The 10617-nt window shown below is 52.3% G+C and overlaps 1 long non-coding RNA gene across 1 annotated transcript; it reads left to right on the top strand.

Annotated features, from left to right (window-relative positions):
• Positions 1 to 3421: 3421 nt before the first annotated feature.
• LOC129506402 (uncharacterized) lies at positions 3422 to 6006 on the top strand. The gene is made up of 3 exons (XR_008663760.1): positions 3422 to 3517; positions 4656 to 5646; positions 5771 to 6006. It is a non-coding gene; the product is annotated as an uncharacterized LOC129506402 (long non-coding RNA).
• Positions 6007 to 10617: the final 4611 nt, after the last annotated feature.

Here is a 10617-nt window from a genome sequence, read left to right as displayed (position 1 = left end):
GATAAATCGCCCAGTTTTAGGTCTAGCATCTATCTGTTTCCACTGGTGTGTCCACAGACGAAACACAGAATTTTTTTGAGAATTTATTTTCCATCTTTAAAATGGGAACAATAGGAATACTCAGCATATGTCAGCATTTCTGTAAAGATGAGATTGTGGAAGTAAAGATGCCTAGAGCAGCGTCCGGCACAGGGTGAGCACTTACTAAATAGAAATATGCTATTTTTATTGTTGGTTTGTTATTTTTGCAGAAAGGGAGGAACCTTTACTGTTAGTGCCCCAAGCTTCATGCCTGCCCCAGTACTGTAGTTTCTGGTTATCGAGAGGCCTGGAAGATAAGAGGAAATGCAGAGCTCTATGAAGCCACCACCCTCCCTGTGAGGGGAGCCACCTGAAGCCTGGAGGAATGAGGCCACTTGCCCAAGCAAACACAGCAGTTTGGTGGCAAAGCCAGGCTTCAAACCCATGTCTTCAGTGGCCAGTCCCTCTCCCTCTGCCGGCAGCCACTCTAGTGTCTCCCTTGAGAGAAGAGGCAGCTGATGGAAGGTTGGCCTCTGTGATGAGGGAGGGCTGGAAGCTCCTGGTGTGTGGCCACCACTGAGCTTTGTCGTGTTCCACCTTCACCATCTGGGAAGGGCAACTCTGAAGTCAGTGAATTCCAGGAGAAGCTAGAAAGAGAGGGTTGGTTGGGAGTAGTTGGATGCTCTGGACATTGCTGTTTCATTGCTCAGTGGGAGCAGGGTCCCCCAAAGGTGACTACACCCCTCTCGGCCTCAACCCTCTGTGCCCATCTGCCATGCCTCCCTAGCCCTGGGCTGACCTGACAAGGGCAGGTGCTCCTGGGGACCCCATCTTCATCTCTCTGGCAGCTCTCTGGAGCAGACCTCAGGGGCAGTAGCCCTGTGTTAATGATTGGGGTGGCTCGGCAGCATGGATCCGTTCAAGGACACTGGAGGGGCTGAGGTGACAGCTGAGTAGCCCTGTGGAGGCCTAATAGAGAAGTAAAGCAAAAGAGGATGTGGTACTGGCTTGCCTGCCAGCTGATATCTGAGAGACACTGATGCTCCACTCTGGTTCACAAAGAACCATGGGACCTTCTCTGCAGTGGGAGGCTTGGGGGGAGGGGAAGAACCACTGAGCAGAATTACAAGGCAGAGGGTGGCCGAACTAGCTGATTTGGACCATTGATCTTGGGAGCAAGACCACTGACCGGCTAAGGATTTCCTGTGTCCATAAGCATAATGTAACCATGCGGGGTATGGACCATGGGTGAATAAGGATGCCTGCAGCATACGTGGACAGGTCCAGGCAGCGGGACTCTGACTTCAGATATGGTATGTGCTGTAGGCTAAGGCTTCCACGAGGTGCGGCCTGGGAGTAGGGGCTGATTCCAGTGACTCCTCCATATAAAATTAAAAAAAAAATTATAAGGCCCCTAATGATTATTATGAAAAGTAAGTAAGTCAATGGTTGCAAAAATGCTTTGTAAATATGAACACAAATGCAGAAGAAAGTTGTGGTGTGGAGAATTTGGTCTGAAAGTGCTAGCTGATTCTTTACTGTGTTCCTAATGCTTTGTTAGAAGCTGGAGAGAAATCAAATGGGGTTAAGTCTTGTTCCTCCATTGTGGGGACAGTGGGGTTTCCCAATATGAAATGCTTTGCAAACATCATCCCTTCCCTGCCTCTTCCTTTGAACACACTTTGATTAAGCACCTATTATAAGCCAGGTTCTGGGCTTGGAGCTGAATACTGTAGTGATCAGTGCCTACTAAGAGACAGGCATGAGCACAAGGGTAGGTACCGAGCTCTGTTTGGTAGCCAGGGATTGTCCTAGAGAAATGGAATCGTTCAAGGGACACCGGGCAAGGAGGCAATGAGCAACGAGCTCAGGAAGGTTGCAGGAGAGCTTCGGAGAGAGGGGACACTTGAGGAGGCTCTTGATGAAGGAGCAGGGGTGAGAAGCGGGATCCTCATGAGGAACCTGTGCAGAAGGAACAGCACCCACAAAGGCATAGAGGTGAGTCACTCACCCATATGAGGGCATCAGGGAAGCATGGGAGCCCAATTCCAAACTTTGATCCCATTGGAAGTCTTCTTGGAGCTCAGAAAAGTTGATGGCCCTAAATGGGATACACACATTTAAAGAAACTCATCATGGTGTCGACACGGAGCAGGGCCGGGGCAGTTTGATCGATGGCGGGCAGAGCGGGAAAGGCACAGGGTTTGAAGCAGAGAATCCTGCTTCTAATTCAGGCCTAGCTCTGTGACCTTGGGTCACTGTGAACCTCTCTGAACTTCAGTTTCATCCTCTCTAAAATAGGGACAGGTGACCTGAACATTCTCTTGGGACTCTTCATCTTTGGCCAGAAGGAGTAGCCACAAGATGGGGTGGGTGAGTGGATAGAGGCCAATTTACACTGAACGTAGCCCCGGAGAGTAGAGAATAGGCTGTGATCTTGGCCCTTGTGGAGTCCACAGTACAGCGGAAAGGTAAGAAAGCAGCCGGTTACCGCACAGTCTGGTCTGAGCTTTGATAGGCTGAGCAAGGCCAGCCCACAGGGGAGCCCAGAGGGTGAGCCCCTTTACCCCACTTGGGAAGTTAGCATGGAAGTTAGCCAAGCAGAGACGCAAGCAGAGGGAACGCTAGGTGGGAGGAACAGAATGAGCAAGGCAAGAAGGGGAAGCCAAGGGCCGTTCTATCCAGCGAAGACAGAATCTGAAGTGAGGAAGGAGAAGGCTGTGGGAGGTCAATGGCGAACTTGAACACTGTGCTAGGGAACTTGGACTTTTTCCCCATATGCAGCAGGGCGCTATCTCACGAGACAAAATATTAATCGGGCTTTGCCACCCGTATGGGAATTGCAAGTGGGCCCAGTGGAGGCAGGTTGCAGAAGTCCTGAAGCCACGGTGAAAGGCGCTTGTCTGGGGGGTAAGCCCGGATACAGCAAGCCTAGAGCGCCACGAGCTTCCACGGACTCAGCGGCCACCTTCCCCACACAGCCGTCCCTTGCTCCAGGGAGGACGGGCCCCCAGCCCTGAGAGTCTCCCGCAGAGCCCAGGTCTTCAGAGCAGCCCTCTGTGGGGCAGCCCCCTCTAGCCGTGGTGGTCGCAGCTGAGGCTGCTCCAGCTGGGGCCCATGTGGCTGCAAGTGACACTTTGCTTGAGCAAAATGATGACCTTGTGGAAAGGATATGGTGGTATTTCACTAAACCCAGGGGTGAAAATTCAGCTCCGCCTCTGAGGAACTAGAATCAGGAACTGTGGAGTGGTGCCCATGGCTCCTGTCTCACTCTCACGGCTTTTCTTCCTCTTTCTCCTCCCATCTCCGGGCCATCTCTCTCTGGCAGGGGAGTGTCCGGCTGCAGGGCCCCTACTCCTCACCCCGGCTGCCCTGGAGAGGCCGAGGAGGGGCTCGGGGAGGGGCCTGTGGCTAGGAGACTCCTCGGACCCGCTCCTGTGCACCTGCTGGGGGTGTGCTCGGGCGTGGGGGCTGCTGGCGCTGCCTTGGACCCCAGGTGCTGTACTGCGGAGACCTTTGTCCTGAGGTGGGGGGTGGCTAGGGTGGGTCATGGGGCTTTTGGGCGAGCCTGCCCACCAGATGCACAGTAGCCAGAGTAGCCAGAGTCTGCAGACACCTCCGTTTACCTCTGCAGGAAGGGAGTTCGACCAAGAAAGTGAAACCCAGAAAAATCCTCATGTTTGCTCTTGTGGATGCTGAACGCAGACAATTAAGAGCCTGAGAGGAGCTTGTCTGTGGGGTGTGGGAGGGCTGGGCCTTTTGCGGCAGGCTTGCGGAGCGGGCTCAGAGCCCAGGGGCCTGGCAGGAGGAGGCTGCTCCTGGGGGAGGCAGCTGAGGCCCTGGGCTGGAGGCTGACCGGTGAGGGGTCAGCAGCCTGGGGCTGCGGAGGGGCCGGGACCCCTGGCAGGGGTGGGGGTGGGGGCTGCGGTTTTCCTTTGTCTCAGATTCCCCGCAGACCTCACACCGCAGCAGCCTGAGAACCAGAAACCGTGTGGTTGTTTTCCCCAAGTGTGGAGGGACCTTAGCCCTATCCCACCTCTGGTGTTGCCAGAACCTGGGCTTCCCGGGGGTTCTCGTAACCCCGGGAGGCTCTGGCGTCATCTTCATGCAGAACGGGGTTCCCTGGATTGCTCGGAGGCCAGCTGTAGCTGGTGGAACGTGAAGCAGCATGGGCTGCTGGGGGTTGACTGTGGCTCCCACATCCTGGGAGGGAGGACGCCTCGCAGGGGTCAAGCCGAGGCCTCTGGCCCCCACACACACACCTCAACTCCCGGCACTCTTGCTTACGGGTGGAAATCGCAGGCAAATGCCTTAAATCCTGCCAGGTCTCAGTTTTCTCGCCTGTGCAAGGGGTATAATGACGGCTCAAAGAAAGGTGGTGGGTCAGGATCTACGGAGGCACCCGGAGATGTACTCGCATGGGGTGAGGGTGGGCTGCCCAGTGCTACCAGGGTCCCCGCTTTGGCACATCCCGCAGGGCCTCGACCCGGTCCCGGGTGCTCTAGTCGTTGGTTTCCATGTTCGGTTAGAGCGACCCTGATGTGCCAGCCGTCCCCACTCTCTCTGTGCTTACCCCCCCCCCCCATGCTGCAATTTCTGGAATTTCACTGGGCTCTTTCCTCCTCTGTCCGCAGTGCTCGTGAGAGCTGCTCTGCCAAGACCTCGCCGCTCCGCAGGCTGCAGCCCCATCTGCCCTCCTTCGTGACAGCTGGGGGCAGATCTGAGAAAGGACTCACTACTTTGCCTCCAGTCCCCGGGCTCGGAATGTCCAGGACTCCGTGGGAGAAGGAGGCGGCGTCCTGCAGCGCATCACGTCTTGGTGCAGCTCTGTGGTGCCCCTACAGTGCCCAGCTCTAGTGGTGTGACCTTGGCTTGGCCATGCCTCAGTTTCCTTGTGAGTCACATGGAGATAATGCAAGCTGAATATTGTGTCCACGGGGCTGTTACGAGACACACAAAGCATGGAGGCTGCCGCCCGGTGCCTCTGGAGGGCTCAGCAAAGGTTGGACACCTCTATAAAATGACCTCCAAAAACACAACTTTTAATGACCGTGTAGCCTTCTATTGTGTAGGTAGATTATAATTTGTTGAGCCAGCCCCTTGTTGTTGGGCGTGTAGGCTGCTTCCACTCTTTCGCTCTTATAAATAATGCTGCAGTGAACATCTTGTACATCAATCTTTCTGTTTATCTCTGATTGCTTCCTTAGAAGGACTCCCCAAATCTTGCTCGTCTTAGAATAAAGCCCCGTCCCCTAGGCTTTTCAATGATGCCCCTGGAAATAAAAGCAGAGCCCATTTTCCACCAGGGGAAGAAACATATGGAACGTGTTAACCAAGAGGTGGTTCAGGAGGAAGGTAGAAATAGGTTCAAGATGGGTTTGGATCCCTTTCAGGATGTCTGACACAGAATCAGTCATACAGCTCCCCTCGAGCCGCCTCCCCGGAGAGAGGGAGGCAGAGGCTGATTCTCAGGGGCCACTGACTTCTCTCTTTGAGGGAATTCCAAAGGGCTTTGAAGTTCTTGGTGTTGGAGAAGCACCGATGACAGATCAATCAAGGAAGCCAGTGTGTGTGGACGACTCCTCCAGCCAGGAGGGGGCAATATCGCCTGCCTCTGCCATCCAGGTGGGACCAGGATTTCTTGCTAACAAGGACTTCCTTTGTTGTTGTCTTAACACTTTGGCTAACATTTTATATATTTCTCTTTTGCCTGTTTTTCTGCCCTTCCTCCCACCTCTACACTTTTCAGAATCGCTTTGGGTTGCCATTTATTCATCCTTCATTTGGGAGAAATCTATTGCGTGCTTCCCCCCAGGCCAGACATCAAGACTGTTTTCAGACTTTCAAAGACCTAGACACCCTTGCTCTGGAAGCTCCAACTCACACAGATCAAGCATATTGCAATTCACCCAGATTCCATATTAAGTGTATTTTTTTTCTGTAAAGAAAAATAAAGATTATTTTTATAACTTTGCTTTTGGAATTATTTGGCGACAAGCAATTCATTCGATCTATGCCTGGCTTTGATTTGTCAGCAGTTAATGGCGGTACTCAAAGAATTCTTGCAAAGTGAGAAAACCTAACCTGCACATCGTTTTCAGATATAATGAAATTTTTATGAATTTTTATGAATGCTAAATGAAACCATTAATGGCGGTTGATGTAATATTTTGTTTTGGAGATGTTTCATTAAAATGTTATTAATTTCTATTGCAAAGTTTTTCCTTCGAGTTTCGGCTCCAATAATTTCGTTTTCAGGTCTCAAACTCTCTTAGGGATCTCTGAAAAGTTCCCAGTGCCCAGTGGCTAGCAGAGCCCTATCAGGCTTGGATACGGAGAAATGAAAGAGTTGGTACAGTTTTTACAGAGTTCCCAGGCCATCGAGTGACAAATGGGCAAACTACTCTCATAAGAGTAAGTTTCGCTATAATGGAGTGTGATCAGGGCCCGGTGAAAGCATTATCTGCTCTAAGCTGGAGCCAGAGGGGGTCAAGGAAGAGTTCTAGAGAGCAGGTGTGCCCAAGCCAGAATGTGAATGGTGAACAGTTTTCTTTTTTCTTTTTCTTTTTTTTTTTAAAAGATTTTATTTATTTATTTGAGAGAGAGAGAGCAGAATGAGAGAGAGAGAGTGTGAGTGGGCATGAGGGGCAGAGGGAGAGGGAGAAGCAGACTCTCCACTGAGCAGGGAGCCCGATGTGGGGCTCAATCTCAGGACCCTGGGAACAAAACTGGAGCCGAAGGCAGACTCTCAACCAACTGAGCCACCCAGGTGCTCCTGGTGAATAGTTTTCTAAGCAGGACCCAGAAGGGAAGGATGATGCAGGCAGAGGACACAGCACATGCAGGTGGACTTGGCCGGCAAAAGATCCTACGTATGGACAAGCAGGCCGGCCACTCAGTTTTGCCCACACTGATCACTAGGGCCTTGTTCTTCAGACGAGCAGCTCTGCTATTATCCAGGAGTTTGGGAGAAACGCAATTTCAGGTCCCCTGGACCTCCTCCATGTTGACAGGATCCCTGGCGATTCAAATGAACCCCAGGTTCTGAGAGGCAGGGTCTAGTTCCAGCTGGATCTAAGCCAGGCCTCCTCGGGGCCTGGGGCCTGGGGAGGGTGACTGGTGGTCGGCCTGCAAAGCTGCAGCCCCAGACAGAGCAGCCGTTGTTCCAAAACTTGTTTTCAAGTTTGGCCTGCACGTCCATCTCTGGGGACCCAGACGGTTCAACCATTGCTGGAGGGTTGGGCTTTTCTGTTTAGAGACTCCTCCCACACTGTCCCTTCTACTGGCCCTCGCTCCAGACGGCCTGTCTTGCCCGTTGGCTCCCTGAGCCGGCGCATCACCGATTACCTAATAGACTGTAGGCTGTGTGCGTAATTTATTTCTGTGAGTAATTGATCTTGTTAGGATGAGCAGGGGAAGTACCAGGAAAGGAAGGGAGAAGAAGCATCGATAACCAGGGGAAGGAAGCCTGTCATAGTCAGCTAATTACGTGGCTCTCCGAGGCAGGTCTTTCAACACGATGGCCCCTCTCGCTGCTGTTGGCCCACCGCCCCCTCCCCTGCCCCTATGAGTGGACGGGCTTTCTGATGAGTGTGGAAGGGGCTGTAGACTGAGCCAGGACACTTAGCTCTTAGGCCAGGCGATCTTAGGCAGGTCACTTCTCTTTGGGCTTCCGTCTTATGGACTGTAAAATGGGAAGGCTGAACCAGTGGTTTCCAAACATGGTTGATAGCAGAATCACCAGAGATACTATAGAAAACATAAACTCCAAAGTCACTGATACCCTAGGATACGGAGTGAGGCCAGGAGCTCGTGCTATACCGAGCAGCTCTCGTGACTCCAGTGCAGTCGGTCTGAGAAATCGGGAGACCGCTGGGTTGGAAAGATAATCTTAAATGCCCCCACTCTGACATTTTCGGGTCGTCGATATGGATGGACTTCCCTGTGACCTCTTTGGAGCATCAGGACAGTCCTGCAGAAAAGAGACTAGAAGTGCAGGCGACCCATCATCTCCTTCTGGTTCTGTCGCCAATTCTCTAGGTAGTAACAGTCCCCCCCGTGCCTCACCTAGCCCTCCTTGATGCACGATGACATCACCACGGTGCTTTCACCTGAGCGCCAGGTCACTGGGTGCCTGGGGAGATTTTGAACTATAGCTGACCCGTTTCCATTACCTCTGGGCTTCTGCTTCCCTATGTCTGGGGTAGCTCGGGATGCTGCGTGTTAAAAGACAGGCGGGTGATTCTGAAGACCAGCCAGGTTCATAGCCTGTCCAAAGTCATCGCGGGATGGGACACGGGTGTACCCCGAGACTGGGCGGCACCCAGCGTGAGGAGGCCTCTTGGGCCGTAAAGGGCAGATCCTCACTCATTTGTGGCCTCCGTGTGAGTCTAGACAAAGCCAGCCAGTGGAGCACTCCGCTTCATTGCACCAGAGCAAACGGGAGACCCGTGTGCAAACCTGGTGCTCTTACTAATAGGGCAACGTTGGGCAAGTCTCAGGAGCAACATGAGTCTATTTCTTTGTCTGTGAAATAGAGAGTCAACAGTAACTCCATCTATTAGACGGAATAAATGGAACAGCTTGAAGCCTGTGCTCGGTGAGTGGTCACAGTCCGTGTGAACTATCCACCTCCTCCCAGCTGCCCGCACCTGCCTGTCCTGGGACCGGTGGGAACCAGGCTGGCTGAGTCTCAGCATCTCTCCCTGCAATGGAAGCAGGGCTTGGAGGGTCCCCTCCTGCCCCGGGCCAGGGGGCCAGCAAGGAGACAGATCCAGCTTTCAGTTCAGGTGGAAATGTCTGGAACTCCTCTGCTTTGCACAGCCAGCTGCTCGGCCCAGTGCCTTCGTGTTTTCTCTCATCTTTTGGAGCCTCGCACGATAGCCCTGGGTCGGCAGGTGCCTGCGAGCTGGCTAGCCAGTGAGGCTGAAGCCAGTTCGATGAAATCTCTCAAATCTGTCACTTTCTATCCCCCCCCCCTTCGTCATCACCTTCATCACCCTACCTTCAAGGGACTGGTATTGCCCTCTGAGATGTGCTCTCATAGCAGCCAGAGAAGTCCTCTTATGGTGTAAATTTGGTCAAGCCAGTGAATTTTGTCTGGCTTCCCACTCTCACCAAGTAAGATCTAAACAGGCATGTGAAGAATGCCCTGGAATGGCTTCTCACTCTTTTCGCACAAGCCTTGTGCTTCTTCCCCTGGTTTCCATGGCCCCGTAAAGCCCGGCTTCTCTTTCTCCTTACATTCCTTGTGAGCTGGAGACATTGCTGTGCCTTCTCCCAACCTGTTGCTGTCCTTCGGTGCACGTGGCTACACGCCGTTCTCCAGCTCCTCTGCAGTGAGGGGCGACCAGATCTTTGAGCTCCAGTCCATGGGATGTGGGTGCAAGTGACATACACCACCTCTGGCCTTGACCCCCCAAGTATCCCAAGAGCTTTTTCTTTTTGCTCTTGGCTGCACGCAGAGGATATAATGGACCACTCCAAGGAGACCGTAGGGGACAGTAGGGAGCCTGGTTTTGAATAAAGACCACCAACCAAACGCCTGATTGGTAGAAACAAGAAGGAATGAACCTGTATTGTCTGAAATCACTGAGATTCGGGCTTGTGTGTCTATTGGCCTGACTCCTGGCCTGTTCTCAGCTCCTGGAATATGTTGAGCCATCTTTCTTTTGCCAGGCTGTTCCCTCGGCTTGGAATGCTTTTCCCTATCACTCCTCACGTGCTTGTGTCTTTAGCCTCTCGGTCTTCATTTAAAAATCACCGCCAGCTCTTAGTTCTTGTCTCATTTTTTAAGAGAACATTTTACAACTTGCATGTCGTTTCTCTTAAATTGATTTTCATTGTGTTCCCCGCCCCCCCTTAGCATACAAGCTCCCAAGGGACAAGAATCAAGTGTGTCTCACTCCCCTGTGTATATCCAATGCCTAACAAAGTGTCTGACAAAAAGTAATCATTTAACGACTATTAGCTGATGGATCAAATGAATGAGTGAACCAATTATGTATGATTCAGTTCAGTTCAATTCAAATATTTACTGGGTACCAACTTGGTGCCGGGCACTTTGCACATATATAATGCATTCGCTACTCAATCCTCATTAAAATCCTAGAGGGGAGGTAAGATCATTGTCCCCCCCGCCTTACATAGAGGGATCACGAGGCACTGCCAGCAACCATACCCCAGATCCTTTGCAGTGGCGTCCTCCGGCCCCCATCTTATTTCTGAAAGGTAAGTACTATGATCTCCGCTTTGCCAAAGGAAAGACACGTGCTCAGACAAGACTGGGTCACTTTCCCAAGGTCGTGTGGTTAATGAGGTCATGGAGTGGGGATTTAAACCCAGGTCCAGGGGGAGGGAATGGAGAGAATGGGGACATGCCTCTCTTCCAGTACTATTCTTCCTGACAGCCTCATTAGAAGTCCCCAAAGGATATCCCAAACGTGGGTGGAAATGAAGACGTGCAATTTGTCCAGAGTCCCCTGAGCTTGGTTTGCAGCAGGATTTCATTTGGAATGCGGGACCCATTGCCCCCTACGGCGCCTGGGATGAGGGGGCACCACTTTGCATCCCGGGAATACAGCTTCTGTGACCTCG

Source organism: Nyctereutes procyonoides, unplaced genomic scaffold (assembly GCF_905146905.1).
Source record: "Nyctereutes procyonoides isolate TBG_1078 unplaced genomic scaffold, NYPRO_anot_genome, whole genome shotgun sequence".
NCBI lineage: Eukaryota > Metazoa > Chordata > Mammalia > Carnivora > Canidae > Nyctereutes > Nyctereutes procyonoides.
The sequence above is the reverse complement of the archived record's forward strand: the minus strand, read 5'-3'. Positions and strand labels throughout refer to the sequence as shown.